Genomic DNA, 24125 nt, shown 5'->3' with positions numbered 1-24125 from the left:
AAAACAGGAACTATCTGCTGGTTCTGGGAATTGGCTGAAGCACAGGAAGGGGTGGTCAATGAACTAAGATGCCAGGTGCAGGGTGCCTTACAGTTAAGAACAGGAACTATTTGCTGCTGGTTCCCAGAATTGGCAGAACCACAGAAATGTGTGGTCAATGAAGGGGGTGCCAGAGGCAGGGTGTCTTGCTTGTGGGTCTGAAGACAAAATGGAGGATACACACAAAATGGGTGCTTGTCTGAATGAGAAAAATGGCTGTCAGGCAGAAACAGGGAAATGATGGGGCACAATTGTCAATTTTATTTCCACATTCCCTCCTTGCCCCAGAATGTACCTACATTATATCTCAATTTGCATGAGATCATTTATACATTCTTGTAACATGATTCTTTCCCTTTCTCTCTGCTGGACAAGTGGTTTAGGAATGCATTTTGCAGCGCATAGACCGCACAGGGCAGGGCCACATTGGATGCAAAGGCAGCATCCAGTTATTATCAGGAATATTATACCTGCTGCTGACAGCAGTTGCCATCCCCAGGACTATATTATCTTCCAGAACCAGTCAGACCATGTCCAAGTGCCAGGTTCTTGATGTAAACTTACGGCTATCTTGTGTAATTTTGTTATGGCCGTGTATACAGATGGGGAATTATCAGGAATAAATATACAGCAGCTAGAGCCAATAATTTTATAGGCTCCGCCTCTGTCGGCCAAGATGATGTCAAGGACAAGGCGATTTTGGAGAGTAACCAATCGTATGGCAGACTGCTCCTGGGTTAAGCTCCCAAGGGCAGACGTCGTCTGGTTTACAACAGCCTCTAAGGTCCTTGTCAACCTGCGTATAAGCTTGCTGTTCTGTACAGGGCCAACAAAGAAGAAGAACCCTTTGTTAAAATCTGTATACTGTTCCCATGAGGTTTCCGTTTGGTCAACCAAGGGGGTATCAATCGTTCTTTTATGTCTGACATGGGGCACTAGGAGGTCTCGGTGGTAAGTGGATGGGGCCACAAAGACAGGGGGTAACAGAAATGCTATATAGCAAGTTCCCCCCAGTTCAAGGGCAGCTGCACATAGGCAGTTTGGTCACAGACAAAATAAGTATGGCGAGATGCTAGAAATGAGGACTTTCCTCTGTCTTCAAAACGTATAGTGGTATGACAGTCACTGTGTCCTAATGGAACAGAGCCATTTTTCTGTATGCACAGGTGTCCTTTTACTGGTGAGACCGAGATGGAAGGGGGACCAGCATTCTTTTTAGGTTTGGCATTTAACATCTTGTAGGACATGGTCATGTTCCCTTGCTTGTATTCTTCACTTTCTAGGACTGTACCTGTTGCCTGAGGATCTCCCTCCTTATTAGGGTAACAGGCAGTATTGAGTACCTTGTTTAAATCCCCCCCAAGGCCACCCATTCTTGCATGAATTATTTCCGTCAGGGCAGGAGGTGGGGGTAGTATCGTCAGCTGTTATTAGGGCGAACCAGGCTTCACAAGTTCCATTATAACAGAATGGGAAAGGAAAAAGAGGCATCCCTCCCTTTTTCTGATGAGGTGGGATGCGGCCACATATCCAACAATTGGTGCTATTACTGGCCTGCTGAGTGTGGTGTAGCATCTGTATGAAGGTATTGTTTCGCAAGGATAGTCTATGGGCTTGTTCATGAGGGGGTAGGTCGTGATAGGTGTGTTCCTGAGTGCTGTTGGGTGTATGAGAGGTGTGTTGTGTTGGAGGAAAAACAGTGTGGAGAATCCAACCAAGACACATCATAACTGCCATGAGGAAAAATAATACTGTTAAACATATAGTAGGACCATTATGTCTCTATCTAGAGTTAATTTTTTTTTCCACATAGTCAAGGTGTTAAAATCTATTCTCATGCTCCAACCGCTTCACCACGGGACCGACGCCCAATGGACTTAATTAGCCAGAGTCCGAATGGCAGACCTTAACTTTGATTTGTAGTCCTGTTGTGGGGTTAGTTCCAAAGGCAATAAACATTGTTCAGTCACAATGTCAGTGGGATAGGCAGGGCCATCAGCAACAGTGTCTTTTTTTCCAAAATGTTTCCGGCAGTGGCTTGCATGGAGCCAGCCCTTCCTGCCCTCGACCTTCACTGCTGTCCGTGTTGTTAGTAGTACGAGTCTTGGCTTCTTCCACCTGGGCTGGAGGGGACTGGTCCAGTCGAAGTTCCTCACGAGGACCCAGTCCCCGGGTCGGATGGCGTGTTCTTTCGGGTTGGTTTTGTCAGGGAAGGTGGCAGCAACCTGAGAACGACAAGATTGGAGTGCAGACATCAAGGAAGCCAGGTAGTCAGTCAGCATAGTACTGTCAACATCAGTTATTCTTTTAGGCCTTGGCGTACCCCACATATTTGGTGGTCTGCCAAAGACCACTTCATATGGATATAAGCCAGTTCTGGAATGGGCTACCATACGCATGTAGAAGAGGGCAACCGGTAAGGCTACCATCCAGTCCACGCCTTTGTCAGGCATATCTTGGCCAATTTTGTCTTCAAAGTTTGGTTGTGTCTTTCTACTAGACCTGCTGCCTGAGGATTTCTTACACAGTGAAACTTCCAAGTGTACCCTAACAGAAGAGACACTTGCTTCATGAGTTCAGAGGAGAAAGGTTGGCCGTTATCTGAGTAGATGACACGGGGCAACCCATACCTTGGGAAAAACTCTCTAACTAATTGTTTAGCAGTTGTCGTTGCAGTGTAATCTGGGACGGGATTGGCTTCTGTCCATCTGGTCAGAGCACACACTACAACTAGCACATACTTGTGACCTCTACATCTCTCCATCTGGATATAGTCCATCTGGAGAACTTCAAATGGATGGTCAGGGGGTTGGAATCCTCCCTGTTCCACCTTTGTGCCTTTTCCTGGGTTGAACTGATTACAAATCATGCACGTTTTAACTTTTTGTTTGGCTGCACTTCTCAAATGTTTGTTGTGCCATATATTCTGTATGCTGTCTAACATTGCTTTTTCTCTCAGATGCGCTGGTCCATGTATGGTGTTTACCATAACCTGTACCATGGCATCCGGTAGAAACCATACTGCTCTTTCAGGTGTCATCCAGCCTTGATCTGTAAGGACCCCTCCTTTTTTTCCTTCCATTCTAGCAGTTCCTGTGGTGTGGCGTGACATCCTGGATGTCAGAAAAGGGGTCTCGTATTGTATATTGGCAGTGTGGTATACTTAATTCTGTGTTTGCTGCTAACTTGGCTGCACTGTCTGCAGAATCATTTCCTTTTGATATTTCATCTGTTCCTTTTGTGTGCGCTTTGCATTTTAGCACTGCGATTTTCTCTGGTAACTGACTGGCCTCTAAGAGGGCAGTGATGAGTGTAGCATTCTGTATTCTGGACCCATGTGATGTGAGAAATCCTCTCTCTTTCCACAATGTACCGAAGTTGTGTACAACTCCAAAGGCATATTGTGAATCAGTGTAGATGTTAACTGACTTTCCTTTTGCTAAGCGACATGCTCGTGTCAGGGCTATGAGTTCTGCTGCCTGTGCCGACAGTATCTCTATCTTGTGTGCTTCTAAAGTGTCTGTTCAATTTGTGACGGCATAAGCTGCTGCTAATTCTCCTGTGGGGAGTCTCATACATGAACCATCAACAAAGAGTGTCATTTCTGCCTTAGCAAGGGGAGTATCTTGTAAATCTGGTCTTGGTTTGGTCACTAAATCAATTATGTCAATACAATCGTGAATTTCTTCAGTAGGAGAGGTCAGTGGCAACAGTGTTGCTGGGTTTAAAATGTTGCAGCGTCTAATCTCAATGTGTGGCTGAAAAAGTGTCATCTCATATCCAGTGAGTCTGGCTATTGTCAGATGCTGTGTTTGTGTTCTGTTTAACAGAAGTTCTACAGCGTGTGGGACCTGAACTATCAGATGATGTCCCAATACAATAGAACCGCTTTGTCTAATAGCTTGTGCAGTAGCTGCTACTGATTTTAGACATGCAGGCAATGCTTGTGCTACTGGATAATGTGCTTGAAAAATAACCACATGGTTTATCTTTGTCTGCTTGAAGTTGGGTCAGAACTGATAGTGCTGTACCTGAGTTTTCTGTTACAAATAATGTAAAATCTTTGGTGTAATTAGGTGTTGCCAGCACTGGGGCTTGACACATAGCTTTTTTAAGAGACTGAAAGGCTTGCGTGTGTTCATCTGTCCAGGGTAATTGTGGAGTAGCGCCAGCTTCGAGTGTTGTCAGCTGCATTAATGGTTTTGAAATGAGTGCAAATTGTGGAAAACACTGTCTACAATATGAGGTGAGACCAACAAAGGCTCAAACTTGTTTCTGTGTTGTTGATTTTGGTATTTGTAGTATGAGCGGGATGCGTTCCTGTGTAAGCTGCCTACCCTCCTTTGACAGCAAGTGCCCTAAGTATGCCACTTGCTGTAAACAAAATTGGAGCTTACCAGGGGAAACTTTATGGCCATTTGCAGCTAGGAATTCTAGTATTAGTAGTGATGCTTCAGCAAATGCTGCGTCAGATCTGGCCGTAATGAGGATATCATCAACATATTGTAGTATGGCTGTATCCGTGGGCATTTGAATAGTATCTAGTTGTCTTTTTAATGCTTGGCTATATACGCTTGGACTCTCTGTGAAACCTTGAGGAGCTCTTGTGAATTGGAAACTTCGTCCTTGTAAGGAGAAGCCAAAAAGGTATTGACTGTCTGGGTGAATAGGTATGCTAAAGAATGCGTTTTTCAAGTCAATGACTGAAAAATGCGTTGCTTCCGCATCTATGGCTGTGAGTAGGGTGGAGATGTCTGGAACTACAGGGTGTTATGGAACGACGCATTTATTGAGCTCTCTCAAATCCACCACTAGTCTGTAGACAGGTGGTATTCCTGGTTCCACTTTTTTATGGACTGGTAAAACAGGGGAATTGCAAATGTTAGAAGTTGTTTCTTTAATCACCAAAACACTACGATGGGGGAGGACCTGGGGGAAGTTTAAAGACCAAGCTCTGGGTACAATCTCCACAAGAACTGATAAACAACAGAGGTACCAGAGGGTCTCAGATCAATGTGCCCATGAGTTAAGAAAACCAACCGAGAACCCACAATGTCTCACAGGTTGTGTCACAGAGAGCTCTCAGAGGATGAGGAAAAATACCCATCAGTCACCATTCGGATCCGCCCTTCATCATTTGGGATTTTATCCGTACCACCGGTCAGAGATTACTTGTGCTCTACTCAGAGGTCAACCCGGTGGTAGGGGGTATCCTCAGTGAGTGTTAGAGACGACAGTGTGGTGTACCACTCGATGTGGGAGAGTGGCAGTAAAAGTGGGACTGGGGTGTGCAGTGCAGACCTGCTACTCTTGTATTTTCGTCATTCTGAAGTTCAGTCCATCTAATGTGTTCACCTGCTAGTTCCCAATCCTTTTCTCTTAGTTTGTCATATATACCTGATGGCAACAATAATTTCTGAATTGCTGTGATATCAGAAAGAGTATATGTTCCCATCATTAATACATCTCCTAATTCCTTAAATAATCCAGCAGGATCCTTTGAGTGGGAGGGAACCATCTCTTTCATCCTTAGTAACTCAAGTTTTGTCAAGCGTACATAAATGAAGACGCGTTGTAGCGCTCCATTTGTGTCAGTTCTGGGGTGGACCTCTCTCATGGGGAACTGGTGTGTTTGAGGAAGTCTATTAGTTGATCCACACGTATTATGGGGAGATATTTATCCAGTCACTTTCTGGTATTTCTGTCTGAAATCTATAAATGTGTTGAGAAAAACTGAACTATTGTGGAGGAACATGTTATCAGCGCAGTCAGACAGAAAATCTTCGAGTCTTTGATCATGTTTAAAATGAGTGTCATTGAGTGTGATGAGATGTTGTACCATGTAGAGACTTGCTAATCTTTGATGTGAGTGTGGTAATGCTAGAAAAAGCTGGGCTATGAAATAATTGTCATATATCTTATATTGAGAGACCCATACGGTCGCAGTTCTGGCTATTTCCTCCTCCTCTGGTGTAAGCGGAGGTTCCTGGTCTAACCAGTAGTAGAATGCATTGGATGTATTTTCAAATAACTCATCTGGAGATGACCGTTCAGAGTGACCTTGGAGGAATGTAGGCGGGGGTGTTCATGAATTAGGGGCGGAAGAACAAACGGGTAGGACTTTTTCAGTAGGTTAATTTCCTCCTCAAGTTTCTTATTCTCTTCATTTGTTTGCAAGTTTTGCTGAATATGGGTCACCTTACGGGTGAACCTGTCTAGTGCATCATTTATAAGTTCTAGACTAGTGTGGTAGGATGCGGAATCTAATAAGTCAAAAAGTGAAACTGGTACATTTCTTTCCTCTGCTTGTATGTGTTTTATGAAACAGCAAAGGAGGAACCTATATATGTGCATTTTTACAGGGTGTGCTCTTCTTGTGGTCATAGCGTTAATGGCTCGTGAGTTCTTTCCAGTACGAAGAAACTCAGAGGCCGCTTGGAGAAACGTGTCAATTGCTGGTAGATGTCTTATTTCTTCCCAGGAGTCATGAAGTATTTTACTTATTCGGCCCGCCTCCCTGTGTTGCTCGGAGTCGGGTCATAGGGGCAGTCGGGAATTGTTTTACCTGGGTCTGGACCTACGGCACCCCCTTCTGGAGTGAGAGGTGGTGCGTTATGTTGTAAAAGGGGTGGCGGAGGCAGAGGGTGTTGAATTACTGGAACCTCATATGGAGGTGGAGTATCTAAGAGGAAAATGGTGAAAGTATCCTCTGGTAGTGGGGCTGTAGGCTGTGCTGATGCAATGTTAAGGTTTTCAGGTGCAGATGGCAATACAGGATAAAAACCAGTAGAAATGGCTGATTGTTCCCTTTTATTCCTTTCATTAACTACTTCTTTCCCTATTTCTTGTAACTGTTCTTTCTTGGCCTGCTCTGAGATTCTCTTACCCTTTTCAACTTTATGCAATTCCTTCTGTTGCCTCCTATGGGCTTCTTTTCTCCATAATTACACCAAGTCACTTTGTGACTGGCGGACTCCCTTTTTCTTCCACAACTGTTCCACTAATTTTATAATACATTCCATGTCAAAAGTACCATTTTCAGGCCATCTATATCTGTGTTCTAGGTCTTTAGTATATTCTACCCATAGATCACAATAAATAAGTGCACCGACACCATGTTTTGCATACATGAAGTGTCCTGGAGTATCCCGAGGAGGAAGGGGAATTTCCTTCTCAAGAATACTCCTTTTTGTTGCCATCTTACGTATTTTCGAGAAAATAGGCATGATGGCAAGACTTTCAAAGATTTTAGAAGTGAGAAAAACACAAACAGAACAAATATCTTTACCGTACACACAAAAGAGGTGAGTCCGTCTTTTATACTAGTTTTAGTAGTCCTCCCCAAAGATAGGTGAGAAACCAACAAAATGCGTATCTTTACCGCCCCCACAAAAGCTGTGGGTTCGTTTATATACTTTTCAGCAGTACTCACTGAAAAATAACTGGAAGGCCTCTTGAAGATTTTGGAAAAACGCGGCGCGCAGTTTCAAGGTGGGATTTGAAGAACCTCGGACTCGTCTGCTTTGCAGGTTGGGCTTTGGTTCAGGACGTTCCGCTATTTCCTCACCGCCTCGTGTGGATGCTGGGCCGCAGTCGGTCCCCCTCTTCGCCTCGAGGGAGTTAGCGGGAATTCCCCGCGTTGTGCACTTTTGAAGTCCGTCAACGGTCAGGAGGGGACAGTACCGGGTCCAATTTCGCCGGCACGTGGGGGAAAGGGAATTTCCCTGTTCCGGGCGCCAATTAATGTGGTAAATTAAATTTACTTATTACCTCATTTCTGAATTTCTATGCTTAATAAATCATAATTTCTTGTCAATGCAAAGCGAGGAGTCCGTGGTGCTCAAATGAAGGAGGAGGAGACCAATAACTCGAGTTAAGGGGAGCGCTTCCAGCACCAAGCGGGCACAGGAGCAATCTCTCAAGTCCCTCTCTTGAAGTGGGAGTTTTATTTTTAACAGCAGAACATTTTATACAGTCTTGGTCACGAGGCAAAATAGAGGAACAAACAGGTTGTGGCAGATAGAGGAACAAAGATCAGCAAGAGGAGCAGAGTGTGAAGAAATGGGGGCGTGTCTTAGGCTTCGTGAGGGTACTTGCGATGTGAAATAGTCTGACAGTTGGAAGGGGGAGGCTTCCTCATTTGGGGTTTGTGCTCGTGCTTCATGTCAAGAACAGGAACCATCTTGTGTAAAACTGTAGCTATCTTGCTGGTTCTGGGAATTGGCTGAACCAAAAGAGTCAAAAAGAGGAACTATCTTGTGTAAAACAGAGACCATCTGCTCTCTGGCTTGCAGTAACTATTTCCTAAAACAGGAACTATCTGCTGGTTCTGGGAATTGGCTGAAGCACAGGAAGGGGTGGTCAATGAACTAAGATGCCAGGTGCAGGGTGTCTTAAAGTTAAGAACAGGAACTATCTGCTGCTGCTTCCCAGAATTGGCAGAACCACAGAAATATGTGGTCAATGAAGGGGGTGCCAGAGGCAGAGTGTCTTGCTTGTGGGTCTGAAGACAAAATGGAGGATACAGACAAAATGGGTGCTTGTCTGAATGAGAAAAATGGCTGTCAGGCAGAAACAGGGAAATGATGGGGCACAATTGTCAATTTTATTTCCACAGTTTGACGGATTAGAAACGTACCTGGGTGCAATTGGTGCAATGAAATTTTGCGCAGAACGAAAAAAGTACATTTTATTGCACTCATTAGGTTATGAAGGAAGGGGAATATTAAAGCATATCCCAAACCCTGTCCAAGTTGAAGGTGATCCTCTTGATGAGTATCAAGAAACGATTTAGAAATTGCAGATTAGATTCGATGTACAACCTAGCTTAGTGGTGCTCCGTCATAAGTTTTTTTAACGGGGTCAAAATGCAGGGGGAAGATGTTGACAACTTCATTACTGCCTTGAGGAGTCCTGCATCTGACTGTCAGTTCGAAAATGTTACTGAACCACTTGTACATGATCACTTTATAGCTAAATGCACAGACAAAGCCATTAAACAGAAACTTTTGACTTTAGGAAATCCTACTCTAGAAGAGACGATACGAATGGCGAAAAGCATTGAAACGTCTCAGATTTCTGTAAAAGAGTTGGAGGAAAAGAAGGATGAACAAATTTCAGCCGTGAAAGTGAAGGACAATAAGACTGTTTATAATAGATTTTCGTATAACCAACAACCTGCAGTCAAACCCAATTCATTCTTAAGACTAATATATGTTTTAGGTATGGTTATAAGCCACATGGTATAAATGGAAAATGTCCAGCAAGATTCGTAACTTGTAAGATCTGTAACAAAGTTGGACACTTTGCGAAAGTGTGTCAAACAAGTAAGACCAAGTCATTTCTAAAACCTCTCCCAGCAAAATGTATAGTGGATGAAGAAACCTTCCAAAGTGACGAAGATTGTGCCACTAAAGAACTTAGAAATATGGTTGTCATAGTTTTAGATGATGGTATTGTAGTGGGAGACCCTGATTTATGTGTTGATCCTTATGTAAACATCCAGGTTGGGGATCGCGTCCTTAACCTTCTAGTTGATTCGGGAGCAAGGATCTCTATGATCACTTTAGACCTCTACCATGCTACATGGCCAAATAGAATTCTTTTATCAACAGAAGAGGTAATGTAATTTGAAGGTAGGAACATTTTCAGTAAGATTTATGTGGCACACAAGGGGTTAAACATTTTGGGTTGGTTCCACCAAGGGTTGTTTGGGATGGTTCTCAGGCCGGGTACAAAGAACCAAGTGTTGTCTGTGAGAGATAGTCCTGGGATTGAACATTTAATTAATGATTATCCACATGTATTTTCAGGGGAATTGGGGAAGATTTCCAACTTCCAACATAAATTTATTGTGAAAGATGGAGCTTGTCCTGTAAAGCACAAACTAAGAAGCGTGCCTTTCAGTGTTAGATAAGACCTCGAGAAGGAACTTCAGACATTATGCCAGAAAGGAAATATTGAGCCTGTGGAGTCATCTCTGTGGCTTTCTCCTTTGGTAGTAGCGAGAAAACAAAATAGGGAACTCAGAGTTTGTGTAGACCTTTGTTGCCTCAACAATGAGATTTGGGTTGATTCATTTCCCCTCCCAAACATTAACGAGTTGTTGTCAAGTTTAAAAGATGTAAAGGTTTTCTCCAAGCTAGATTTGGCATCAGCTTACCATCAGGTAGAGTTAACACCAGAATCTAGACCATTGACTGCCTTTATTTCTTCTTTTGGGACATACCAATATGTGCGTATGCCGTTTGGGCTTGCCTCAGCAGCATCCGTTTTTCAACGGCTTATGTCTAACATGTTAAAAGGTATCAATGGTCTTTCTGTTTTCCAGGATGATGTTCTCAGTTTCGCACCTGATGTAGGTACACATGACACGATTTTGAGAGAAGTGTTGTTTAGGTTTCAATTGAATGGGGTGGTTTTGAGGAGAGATAAATGTGTTTTTGGAGTGAATGAAGTTGAGTACTTAGGACACTTAGTAAATGAAAAAGGTATTCTTCCTAAACATAGTTTGGTGGAGTCTATTGTGAGTGCAAAAGCTCCTACTGGTAAAAGTGCGTTGAAATCCCTTCTTGGATTATGCAAATTTTATTCTCGTTTTATATACAATTTTGCAAGCAAGTTGAGACCACTGTCACGCATGTTGTTGAGAGGTGTAGAGTTCAAATGGGATACTGAATGTCAAAGTGTGTTTGATTGGGTGAAACGTGAACTTAGTTCTCCTACAATTTTGAAACATTTTGACACAAATCTCATGTGCACACTTACTGTTGATGCATCTAATGTTGGTCTTGGGGCTATTCTTTCTCAAGAAAAGAATGGTGAGTTTAATACTATTGGTTATGCTCCCAGAGTTTTGTCTCAAACTGAAGAAAAGTATTCAGTTATCGAAAAGGAATTTTTTAGCCTGTTGGTGGGCTGTCTTGAACTTTAGGAATTTTTTATGGGGAAGGAAGTTCTGTCTCAGAACAGATCATAAACCCCTAATTTACATTCTCAGTAGGAAAAATGTCAGAAGTTTTACTCCGAGGATTGCACGCTTATCATCCAAACTTTTGCAGTTTGATTTCTCTGTTCATTGTATTCCAGGGAGCAAAAATGGGTGTGCTGATTTTCTATCTCGTTCTTCTTGCATTCATGAGGAATTTGAAAGTAGTGATGAAGCTGATAAGGAACAATTTCTTGTTGCTGCAGTAGATCTACCCCAGTTATGTGCTGTGCCTGAAGATGAGTGGCGTGTAGCTCTTAAGAACGATGTGTCTTTGAAACAAGTCGTGAAGTTCATTGAGGAAGGGTGGCCTAAAGAAAGGAATCTTAATTTTGAATTTAAGACGTATTTACAAGTAGCTGATGAGCTTACCCTTGAAAGTGGGTTGATTTTGAGAGCTGATAGGTTAATTCCCCCTGTGGCTTTTAGGAAAAGATTAATAAATTTTGCGCATGAAGGTCATTTGGGTGCCACGTTAACTAAAAAAAGGGTTCCGCTTTCGTTTTGGTGGCCGAACATGGACAAAGAGATTGATGACTTTGTTAAATCTTGTGTAGTTTGTTCTAGTTGTGATAAAACTTTGAAAGTAAGGACTCAACCCTTGTCACCGATTGAATTGCCTTTTGGTCCATGGAGTAAGTTAGGCTTAGATTTTGTGGGCCCATTACATGTGTTGGATGTGTCATCTAGGTATGCTTTGGTCCTTATGGATTACTATTCTAAATGGCCGGAGGTTAGGTTTGTGAAAGAGGTGTTTGCAAAGGTTGTGGTGGATTTCCTCAGTGATGTTTTTTTGAAAAAGGGTTTTCCAAAATATTTGGTAACAGACAATGGGACGCAATTTGTTGTTTCAGAAGTTGAGGATTATTTGGTCAAGTGTGGTATCAAACATCTCAAAAGTTCTTTGTATCACCCACAAACAAATGGTTTGGTGGAGCGTATGAATAGAGTTTTGGGTGAATGTATACAATGGGCTTTGCATAATAAATGTGTTGTGAGCAGTTCTGTGAGAAGTATGCTATGGTTTTATAGAACAACTCCTCACTCAACTACGAGAGTGTCGCCTTTTGAAATTTTACGTGGTCGTAAGGCTTCCCGTTGTCATGTCCGGGTTGGATGAGTAGGTGGATCAAAGGAAAAAGATGGAATGATGATGAGGTCAGGAAGCGAGTGGAGGGGGTGCAATGTAAGCAGAAGATATATTTTGATAAGAGAAGGAATGTGAAGGATGTGGACATTCCTCCTGGAGATTTTGTGCATATTAAGAAACCTATACATGTTAAGAAAGGTTTGTCTAAATTTGGTCCTTCGATCAGAGTAAGTGATGTCAGGAAAAACTCTGTAAAATTAGTTAATGGGAATTGGTGGAATAAGAATCGTTTAGTGAAAAGCCATGTGGCTGATGATAAGAGTCATTTGTTTGATAACCAACAAGCGGAAAAAGTTCTTGACAAGAATGTTATTACCAATGATGAAGATTGTGCGAGACCTTTTGTCTTGAGGTGTAGTACGCGTGAGGTAAAGATTCCTAATAGGTATAGATGTTAATTATTCAGTATTTGTTAAGACAAGATTTACTTATTGGAGTTTTTCTTCATTTTATTTTGTTTTTCTCTTTTCTTTTCTCGTTCTTCTTTTCTTTTGTTTTACTTTCCCATTTTTGTTTAAAGGAAAAACATATGTAGTATTCATGTTACATCTATCAATAATTGTTTAAGAATGCTATAGAACCTTATCTCTAGGGGATCCTAATGGAATCTTCTCTGTGTGGGGAGATTCTCACTGTGTCAGTTGTTGGTACTAATTTCCTGTAAGATGAGTCTCTGCCCTGGAGTCCAGTTATTTGAATAAATCATCTTAAATCATTTTGATGTCATTCATTATTACGGCAAGGCCCTTGCTCCTGGATTGCCATATGACCACATGGAATGTGCAGGCCTTTCGTAGGCCGCGCTGAGGGGTCTCTGCAGAACTCCCAACGGGGCCAAGGCCAAGCCTTGTGTAACCCCAAGGGTGGATAGCCCAATGCTTGGGTATTCTCTTCTTTAGCAGGCTTCAGGTTTACAGGTGCACACAGAAGGTTCCTGGGAGGCTAGCCTCCCACTGCGACAGGAGTGTCTCTTTGACCTCAGGATGTCTTGAGTGTTTGGATCCTCTCTGGTGGTGCGATGCTCCTTCAATGTTCTTGGTGATGATGCACCTGGATTATGAACACAATGATACTTGTTTATTTTACTCTTGGGCAAACAGCCACAAATCTCTTGCTGTAGGTGACTTTGTGGAGTGAGGAGTGGCAGGTGCACTTATTAGATGGGATGCCATCAATGCCAAGCAGCCAGTGACAGGTGAGTGGACAGTCACACTGTGAAGCTTGGGGCCTGGATGCAGATCACGCTTGCTAGCAGCTTCCGGTTGGTCCTACCGCGAAGATGTCTCCAGTGACATCTCTGCACCCCGGTGGCTGGATTGTGCTGATGAACACCTTCACCAGTGCTGGCACAAGTCCTCTGTCCTGTCGTTCTTCTCTTTTTTGTTATACAGTCGGTGGTCAGCAATATGCAAATGGCGCTCTAAGGTCTATCACAAGTACAAATCAGTTATGGCAGGTAAACAGCGGCAATTTGCACAGCAAACACGCCACGGCCTGGAGAGCTGAAGGGTTCTACCTAATACTACCGGATGGGGCAGCTCTTCTAAAAGAAACTCCCTTTCACTTGGAAGCATATTTAGCTTTCCGGACTCAAGAGTAATTAGTCTACCTCTCCAGGGGCAGAACCTATAGGAACCCCTTCCGGGTTGAAATTATCACCCGAACTGAGAGACTACTTGAAATTGACCTCAGCCCTGAAGACGTTGCGGTGTAATCCCCTGTAACAGCGACGAAACACGTGTTGGCTAAGAAGGCTTAAAGATCTTGAATTAAAGACATCGGAAAATATAAAGACACGCATCATTGTGATATTTTATGTAACTTTATGTATTTACTTTCGAACGTGTGCAGAGGACTCTGCTCTTTTTCAAACTTGCGCAACTGTGGTGGTTGTTTGCCATATGGCGTTGTGCAACTCTCCTTTCCTCCTTCCGACCAGGTACCTCACGTGGATGTGGTGTCCTGCCACGTGTCTCATGTTTGCTCCACATGGACATCTCACTGGTCGTTTCCGGTTCTTGGGACAATATTTACTTTGCTGCTGACCTGTGGCAGGCCTGTCCTGTTGCTAGAACATGCTTCTTCTCCTTGAAGACCTTTTGTGGTCCCCATCCCCTTCTCAGGGATTTTTGCTGTGCTTCCCTGCCAGGATGTCAGGTTACCTCTTCACTCGAGGGTGTTGTGCTTGCGACCCGAGCCTGTGCCATTGTGGCGCCTACCTCCTGGCTCCGTTCGGGCATGCTTGGCGGGGTTGGTCACTTCGTGTAACATGCTCCTTGAATTGCTGTGCGATGGGTCATCCAGCCACGTGTCACATGTAGTTGGAGCACATGTTTCGGTCACAGCTTGCCACGAGGAGTGTGCGACTTTCCTCTTGCCTGTCTTGGGTCACTGGGACTCCGACTTGGGGCAGTGTGAGGGAGGACACTATGTGCCGTCTTTGGTCCACTGCTGGGCTTCTCTGGTGCGGTGTTCTGCGCAACTCTGACCTTGCGCTCTTCGTTCTCCCTCATGGACGCCCTCTTCTGGCACTTGGCATGCTTGCTTTTCTTTCTTGTGGTGGTGGCTTCATCCCACCGGGGGCTTGCAGTGCTCAGCTTTTGATGCTCTCCTCTTCATGTTATGGGCCGTGTTTTAAGATGTTCTGTAGCATAGTGCTTCTTGGGGGCTCTTTGCTGCTGCTGTAGTGATCTACGGCCACTGGCGTGTGTAGGAGAGAAGGGTCTGCTTCCTATGGTCACTCCCACTTTTTGCTGTGATTCTCTGGTTTTTCGATTTTAGTGTGGCTGTGGGCCTGCTAATCAGACCCACAGCCCAGCTGTTCTCTTTCTAAATTGATACCATGCACTTTAGGTGCATACCAGATTGGTTACTGGGTCACCCTTGTGAGCGCCTGTATAGTGTACCCTAGATACCTAGGGCATAGGTGCACCCTAGGCCTACCCGTGGCTGCAGCATCAATTGTGCCACCCCAGGTTTGCCTTCCAAACTGACACTACAGGTCTGTTAACACAGCCGGGTAAGGTGGTGTAATCACCCCTTACTTAGATATAGTATACTTATATCTACCTTTATATATAGACACATATACACCTATAAGCCACTTCTATGGTAGGCCTCGACAATCCTGGAGGCATAGTGCTTGGTTTTATGTGAGAGGGTGCCCTAGCATGAGCTGAGCCCTTTTGCAGCTTTCGGAACCATCTCCTTATAGCTGTTCTATGATATAGCCATACCATATACTCTTAAGTGCATTATAATTCTCACGGTTAATGCTAACTTTGGTTTGGCTTTATCAAAACATGCCATGTAAGGTGTCAAACACTTTGGAATACTACCCCCCCCCCCCGCCAATTCTGGTGGCGGGGGTAGCATTCCACTCTTCTAGAGGGAAAAGACATGTAAGTTACTGCTTTACACAGTTAAAGTTAAACAGGGCCTCAGCATCACAAAATGGATGCTGCTGCCACAGACATGAATCTGGCCTCCTGTTGCTAGACGAAACTCCAGCAGGTGAGGCCTGGACAATAGGTTTCCTGTCCAGGGAGGTGCCAGAACCTCCCCAGACAGGGGTTTTGTGTATTGGGAAAGGGAAGGCTGCATTCAGTGAATGCATCTAGGCACTGCCTGGGGCACACAAGGTGCTCCATGCATAGCCCGGTTCAAACCAGCTGCTGGGACACTCCAGTCCCGGCTCTGGCGCGAAACTGGACAAAGGGAAAGGGGTGTAACCACCCCCTTCTCAGGTCCACCCATAGGAGGGACCTAGTCAGGTAATCCAGACCCCATCCTTAGTATAAGTATAGGAGCTGTGTCCCCAGGACTTTAGATTATCCTGGACGAATCTTTCTAAGACATATCTTGGACCTTCGACATTCCATTCTGACTGGAAGTCGGAAGACATCTCCCTTGTGGTCAAGGAGTGACAGGCACCAACAGCAACTTCGCAAGTCTGCAGTTTCAAGGCTCCCGTTGGAACCCGAAGAATCTGCGACTCAAGAACTTGACTTCCAGACTTCTCTGACCCCGATCCACATCCATAGCAAAGCTAAGACTCGTGGCGGACATAAGAGACGTGGGACTGGACATCTTGGACATCCTGCATTTTGCTACCTGCACTCCGTTCGTGCATTGGGGTACGAGAAGCCCTATCCCCGAGCACCATTTGGACTGAAGCTCAGGCCCCCACACTCCGCGAGTGTCCCGTGGGCACCGCCTTTACATTTGTGCTCGACACGTCTTCCCGGTTCCATGCCCGTTGGCTAGTGAGCCCCCTGAAGATGCCATCTTGAATCTAACTTGCGATACTGGTTGCTCCAGGCTTGCTCCAGCTTCCCTGAAAAGGAGAAGCGCCACAGACCTTGCTGGTCTACAACAAAGCCAATCTCGACATCCTGCGTGGGTTGCGGTTGCCAAGGCTTGTCGGGTCCAATCCGGATACCCACACTGCAGTCATCTAGATTCATCATGGGATAGCTCGAGTCCAGCTCTTGGTCATCGTTGATGCCTCCTGGACCTCGTGGCTGAAGAGACAAACTCACCCTCTTCACCTTAAAGCACCTGACATCGCCTGGTTCCTTCCTGGTTCCTTCCTGGTCACTGGCTAGTGACCCAGACTCTGTCCCCTCTGCTTTCAGGTTCTTCACATCTCCGATCCACCTTTGTATCCACCCGGACACTTTTCCTCTGGTCGCCTGCAGCACTTCTTTGCAGCTCTCCATAGAAAACGACGATGAAACCCGACACGAAAAGACACCTATGCACCCGGCTTCCCTGGGTGAGGTAACATGAGTACTCCAGTGCTCCCATGGGTCTTGACTCTCGAAGTGTCCTAGTTTAAAAGGGTTCCATCCTAGTCCATCCGGAAGTGTCCTTAAATTGTAACTTTGTATCTTTTACGAACTCCATAGAAAGCCTGTGTTACCGTGGGTCTCCTACTTCCTAACCTTTGGTTGTTTAGTGTAGCCCCAGCGATTCTACAGGCCCTAAGCTGCTTTCTAACTTTCAAGTGGTACTTATACCACTTTCTTAGTATATGGTTTGTGAGGCCACTAGGGCATAACTTATACTGTGCAACTTATCGTATATTAACTGTGTGACTTGTATTGTATTTTTACCTCTGACCTCATAAAGAGTGCAGAGGGGTTGTGTTTAGATTAAATACATATATATTTGATATATACCTTGTGTGGTGTCCTTTCATTTGGTATTCAAGGGATTATATATGGTAAAACAACTTGCTTAACTCGTCTACTGAAGTCTTAGCCTGAAGACTGCTGGTTCATGCTATCACTAGGATATCTTTCTATAAGGTTGACTTTACAACCACCATCAATAAGGGTCAATTAGACTGGTACAAGGTGCCCACTAGAACTAGTGGACATCATATAACAGGCTAACTTCTCACAGCGTGTATGTGGTGCACTCAGCATCAGGGCCGACTTTAGGGCAGTGCTACCGGTGCAGCCGCACTGGGCGTGACCTTTGGAGGGGGCGCTGACCTCTGAAGGGGGCGCTGTGTTTGGTAATACCTTATGACTGGAGAGATGAGGGGCACTTTTACCTGGTGGTATTCAAAGAATCCGAAGAGGCAGTCATGGTGTATGAAGGTGCCAAAAATAATTGCTGCACCGGGCACTACCAGCGCTAAATCCGGCCCTGCTCAGCATCAGTCCTGGCTGTGTCTCTTACAGTCTTCTTCTCCATTTCGTGGGCTCGCTGCTTTGGTTGCCATGGTGGTCCTTTACTGCTGGGGCTTGCATCAGTATCTCTTTGCCTGTGGTGTTGCCAGACAGCCACTGGGGATTGTGTAGTGTTCACTTCTCTCATTGGAGATTTTCCTTCCTCGTTGTGTGGCTTCTTCTCTCTGGTCAGTCTCTTCAGTCCTTGTTCTTTATTTTGTTACACTCTTGCAGTGTCAGCAATTCTGGGGGAGGCATGAACTGGGAGTTTCCCACCCGGCTGACTCTTCTAAGCTGATTCAGGTGTGGCTGGGAGGGTGTTACAGTGCAGGGGGGCCTCGCTGTCGACCTCTGCTCCTTAACTGAAGGTTGCTGGGCACTGTAGGCTATTTGGACATATCGAGCGGCATGTACCTTTGAAAATCTTTAGCCGCGTAGGTGCTACTTCATGCTAGTCATTCACTATTGGGCCGCAGGGCTGTATGTTTCCTTTTGTGGGCCAGGTCGGGGCTGCCTTATTTTAAAACGGTTCGGGCTGGACTGTTCCCATGAGGCACAGGGTCAGACTGATTTGTATATAGCCATGTCTGAACTGGGGTGGCAGAGTGGGCTAAAGAATGGTGATGGATTAAACCCAGATCTTTTGACTGGGTGTGAGTGTTTGATTGATTCAGATGCTCCGTCCATCACCACCCCCTTTTGTACCGCATTTGGACGCCATAAGTGTGGCAGGGTATGCTCAGACATGAGTCCCTTGCTCACTTTGCCACTGGATTCAAGCAAGCCGGGCTGAAGACGGCTGGAATGCCAGAAACCGGTCCTCGGAAGCTTGTTTCTGGTCCAAGGAAGACATGTCTTGGCAGTTCGGGCTGGACTGTTCCCATAGGCACAGGGTCAGACTGATTTGCATATAGCCATGTCTGAACTGGAGTGGCAGCGTGGGCTAAAGAACTGTGATGATTAAACCCAGATCTTTTGACTGGGTGTGAGTGTTTGATTGACTCAGATGCTCCGTCCATCACCACCCCCTTTTGTACCGCTTTTGGCCGCCATAAGTGTGGCAGGGTATGCTCAGACGTGAGTCCCTTGCTCACTTTGCCACTGGATTCAAGCAAGCCGGGCTGAAGACGGCTGGAATGCCAGAAACCGGTCCTCAGAAGCTTGTTTCCGGTCCAGGGAAGACATGGCTTGGCAGTTCGGGCTGAACTGTTCCCATGAGGCACAGGGTCAGACTGATTTGCATATAGCCATGTCTGAACTGGGGTGGCAGAGTGGGCTAAAGAACGGTGATGGATTAAACCCAGATCTTTTGACTGGGTGTGAGTGTTTGATTGATTCAGATGCTCCGTCCATTACCACCCCCTTTTGTACCGCTTTTGGCCGCCCGAAGTGTGGCAGGGTATGCTCAGACGTGAGTCCCTTGCTCACTTTGCCACTGGATTCAAGCAAGCCGGGCTGAAGACGGCTGGAATGCCAGAAACCGGTCCTCAGAAGCTTGTTTCCGGTCCAGGGAAGACATGGCTTGGCAGTTCGGGCTGAACTGTTCCCATGAGGCACAGGGTCAGACTGATTTGCATATAGCCATGTCTGAACTGGGGTGGCAGAGTGGGCTAAAGAACGGTGATGGATTAAACCCAGATCTTTTGACTGGGTGTGAGTGTTTGATTGATTCAGATGCTCTGTCCATCACCACCCCCTTTTGTACCGCTTTTGGCCGCCCGAAGTGTGGCAGGGTATGCTCAGACATGAGTCCCTTGCTCACTTTGCCACTGGATTCAAGCAAGCCGGGCTGAAGACGGCTGGAATGCCAGAAACCGGTCCTCGGAAGCTTGTTTCCGGTCCAGGGAAGACATGGCTTGGCAGTTCGGGCTGGACTGTTCCCATGAGGCACAGGGTCAGACTGATTTGCATATAGCTATGTCTGAACTGGGGTCGCAGAGTGGGCTAAAGAACGGTGATGGATTAAACCCAGATCTTTTGACTGGGTGTGAGTGTTTGATTGATTCAGATGCTCCGTCCATCACCACCCCCTTTTGTACTTATTTTAAAACAAGTCACTTTTCTTTTCGTTCTTTAGGTGTGGTAACTGTAATGGCCACTAGGTGTCAATACAGCACTGTCCTATCACACTGGGCAGCAGGACAGCTTTTCTTTGGCACAACTGATTGCATTGAATCATTTACTTAGTCAGGTCAGGAGCCTGGTCGAGACAGTCCTTCAGCCACTTGGTGCTGCCCAGTGGCATAACAAAAGTTGAAGGGCCCCCCTGCAAGGTACACAGAGGGGCCCACGCTCCAGATTTAATCCCCGCGGGGGCTGCGAGAGCCTGTGTTACGCCTCTGGTGCTGCCACTTCAAAAGTGGGCCTTAGTAGCATTTTGTTTGCTGACGGCTGTTGCGTTCCTTGCCGGCCATAGGCATGATTGGCAGTCTGCTTTCAGCTGTGGGCTGCACAGGGATTTGCAGCATGGAGGCTTTCATCATAGGCACGTTATAGGAAACAATGGCGCCTAGCTTATTCAACATAAATGCAATACAGTATAGAAACACAATGGAAAGCTGTACGATTTAAGGTTTCCTGACCCAGCCGGGAAAGGAATTTATTCTCAAGAAACAATGTCAAATATACAGTACAAAAATAACATGACACAAGCCTGTGCCATACCGACAAAGGAAAAGAAAAATAAGAGTAGGGTGAAAAGGGGTGTTTTTCAGGCAAAGAAAGGGAGCAAGGACAGGGCACTGTAGATAATAAAAGATCAATAACAGTGTCGCCTGGAGTGGAATGTACACAAGCTCATTTGACAATATTGTGAGTGTCAACCCACTCATGGGTGTCGACGTTTCGATCCCTATTGCTCAACTAGATGCATGGGATCATCATCAGGACTTAAACAATAAACAAAGCATGCCCGAATGAGATAAAGCCTGTTTAGGAGAAACAAAAAAAGTAGAAGAATTTTTAAGAACAGGTTACCACTAAGGAGTAGTTTAAGAGTTATCTGCCCACGTTGTAACACAGTCGAAATCGCAGTGTGTGAACCAGTGCAAGGTGTTTGTGCCAGGTAAAAGAACTTAACATTGCTATTTTGACAGTATTCGGAATCGCAGTGGCATGCGTGAAATTGCTGCGTTTAACGGACTGTGCAGTGAATGTGATTGTTCCAGTTCGTCTTCTGATCTAATGGAAGTACAGTGATAGTGCAAGTTTTCACATTATTCTGATTATTAAGTGGTAACGGGAGTAGAAGTGGCTGGGATTGACTCTATGAGTCCTTATGTTGGATTGGTTATAACGGAGAAGTAGTTCATACCTCTGTGGTTCGAGGTAAGAAGCCTCACATTGGAGGTTTCCTGTACTTCTAGGTCAAGGCGGAAGTAGTAGCGCCAGGCTGGGGACACAATTAAAGACGAGTTAGTTGGAAATCTACCTCTTTAATTGGGCAGTGAAAAGTATACATACTAAAACATACCACGGGTTGTGTGTCTTGGAGGTCTTTAATGGGGTCCAGTCAAAATGTTACATTCGACAATTGAAAATAAGGCCTCATCGCCCGTTTCCGTTTTTTGTCTGGTGACCGCACTGAAAACAATTAAAAATGTGACACGGATTGGATTTACTTCAGAATATTAAGAGCTATGGCATAGGGGCTCCGAGCACTCGTGGTGGGAGGGTGTCGAAGGACCTACCTTTCTCCACTCTGCATGAGAGCGAGGAACGGGATTCAAAGTATAGGCATCAGTGGCCATACACTCAGGAAACCAACAATGTGGTGTTCAAGCGCTGCAATACAAAAGGGAAGTCGGCTCAGTGCGCGGCTCCAGATGGGGGCCATGACTGGAAACGACTTTTAAGTTCAGGATTACTTACTCAGTCAACAATGCGACTCGCCTCTACCGGGGGTCCAACAATGTGGTATTCATCATAGGCAGGCATTATTGAAACTGCCTGAGATGCCACCCAGTCTTCTCTTACTGGTGGTGGCAGCAGAGGGGCAGCACCGCCTTTCAGGGCCTGTCCAGGCTTTGTGGGTCACTTCCCACGCAGAGTTGGTGCCTTGAGCGTTCAGGGCCCAAAGTACTAACTGCGGCTAATTTTCATGTTGACCCCAGTCGGAGCCTCCGCCTTGACTCACTGTGGTAAGTGGTGGGTGTTGCACCATGTCAAAGGGCGTGTCTGTGCCGTAGGTAGGGGGCTGTGCTTCACAGCAGTTGACTGACGCAGCACGCAGCTAGCGTTCTTTTCTGCGGTTCGTCGGGTAGATTATTGATGCAGAGGGCAGGGCCTGCTTTTACCTTCAGCGGGGCCACATTCACTAGAAGTCACTTACACTGCCCTGCCGCAATGCAACATCGCAATGCTACCACTTTGCTTTTCTCCTCTGTGGGCTGGCGGGGGTTGCCGGTCCTAGGACCTCTTTACAGGCTGCCCGGGGTCCCGGGCCCGGGGACCTCTCCCCGCCCTCTGGGCACCCTCTTTGCCCACTACCCCAACGCTGTTTCCCTCCTTACCGCATACCTGGCGTTCAAGCGGGGTGTGGGGGTGGGTTTGTCAATTGTATTATTTTGTGTTGCAGGTGGAGTTACAGGGCGATCCAGAGGCTTTAAGGTACATACGTGTACCCTCTGCAGGAGCACAACATGGAGCAAAGGCCAAATATCCACAGGGAGGTCCTCCTGTTGGACCCTGGAGGAGCGACGGAACCCCATTAGTCCTACGGGCGGTTGTGGACCTGAGCAACCTGGGTTTGCCTGGCAGGCTCTGCCCCCTTATGGGGCGTGAGCAAAGGGGTGGGCTGTTGGCTCACCGGTGGGAGGGGTAAGGTAACCCACCAATGTTGGCATATTTGTAATGCTAATAAACTTGCAGCAATTTTCTCCACAAAGAAGGTGTCTTGTCGGGTTATTGCCCTAGGAGAATGCTGTTTGGGGGAGGGCGAGTGTTTGCCGATATTGGCTATATGGGGGTGGCAAGGCTGCTGGCTCTTTTCGCTCCATATGGACACTTATTTGCGGCAGTGGCCGCTTCAGGCTCTGGGCTTTAGCCAGGCTCATACAGGTGATGGCTTTGACACCCAGAGCAGCGGTACAGCTGGGGAGTATTCTGCTTCATTGGGACAGCTCTTCTCTCTTCGGGATTGACTGTAGCCTGCTGATAGACCATACAGGTGCTTCACGTGGTATGGGGCATGGCTATGTCACGCCCTGGCATACCTTGTAGTCCCCTATCCGTCACCGGTGTCTCGATCTTTCTGTTCCAGTATCAGTCGTGTTAGCAGCAGATGCAGGGGCAGCTTAGGCTGCTCTTCCTCCCACGAGCAGAGTAAGTGCCAGCAAAGCATGCCTCGTCGCCAGGGGCGGATTGGCACTGCGGGCACTCGGGCATGGGCCTAAGGGCCGGTGTCTCATTGCACTCTGTGGGCCGTTTTTTTCCCCTTTACCAGTCTACAGAGAGCACTGACAGGGAAAGGAAAGCAGCTTCACTGTGCGATCAGCTGTGGCCTCTCTTTGACCCCCTGCCCTGCCAAGCAATCATGCTGATGGTGGGCTGGGAAGGGGTGATTGTGTGCCAGAATCGGCCTCCCAGGTGGCCAGGTGTTGCTCAGGCATTGACCCATTTTCACCTCAGCCCACCTGGGGCCCACGCAGCCCAGAAAGAGTGCTTGCAGTAGTCCTCGCCCACAGCCCTTCTCGTTCAGGGCATAGTGGGTGAGGAAGAATGGGTCTCACTATGGGGGCCAGTGTGATGTGGGGAGCTCGCACCACCTTCCCCTTAGCCTCCACCCCCACCCCCACCCCCACGGATGGCCCACAAGCTGTGTTTTTGCTTTAGCCCCTCTCCTGCCAAGCCATTGCCCTGTGGCAGTGACGGGCTGGGAGGGCAGAATAATTTACAAATAGCTGGGGCCTCGCTGTTTTTCAGGTGCTCCTGCGCTGATGGGTTGGGGAATCATTTTTTAAGAGAAAGGGGCCTTGTTGTTTTCAGGTGCTCCTGCGCTGGAGGATAATTTTTTAAGAGAAAGGGGCCTCACTGTTTTCAGGTGCTCCTGCACTGGAGGGCGGGGGAATAATTTTTTTAATAGAAAGAGGCCTCGCTGTTTTCAGATGCTCCTGCGCTGGAGGGCTGGGAATAATTTGGTAATAGAAAGGGGTCTGGCTGTTTTTTAGGTGCTCAGCTTGTAGGACATTGTCATCTTGGCCCTGTGTCCTTCCCAAGAACAATATCATCCCACTTACATTCCTTGTGTGTTTTATGAAAGGGCATGCCC

General features: G+C 46.2%; 1 pseudogene; it reads right to left on the bottom strand.

The window, feature by feature from the left end:
• Window positions 1-540: 540 nt before the first annotated feature.
• LOC147747414 (uncharacterized) lies at window positions 541-24121 on the bottom strand (annotated as a pseudogene).
• Window positions 24122-24125: the final 4 nt, after the last annotated feature.

This window comes from Lissotriton vulgaris, chromosome 1_1, assembly GCF_964263255.1.
Source record: "Lissotriton vulgaris chromosome 1_1, aLisVul1.2, whole genome shotgun sequence".
In the NCBI taxonomy this organism is placed as follows: domain Eukaryota; kingdom Metazoa; phylum Chordata; class Amphibia; order Caudata; family Salamandridae; genus Lissotriton; species Lissotriton vulgaris.
Note: the sequence above shows the minus strand (reverse complement) of the source record. Positions and strands in the feature narration are given on the sequence as shown.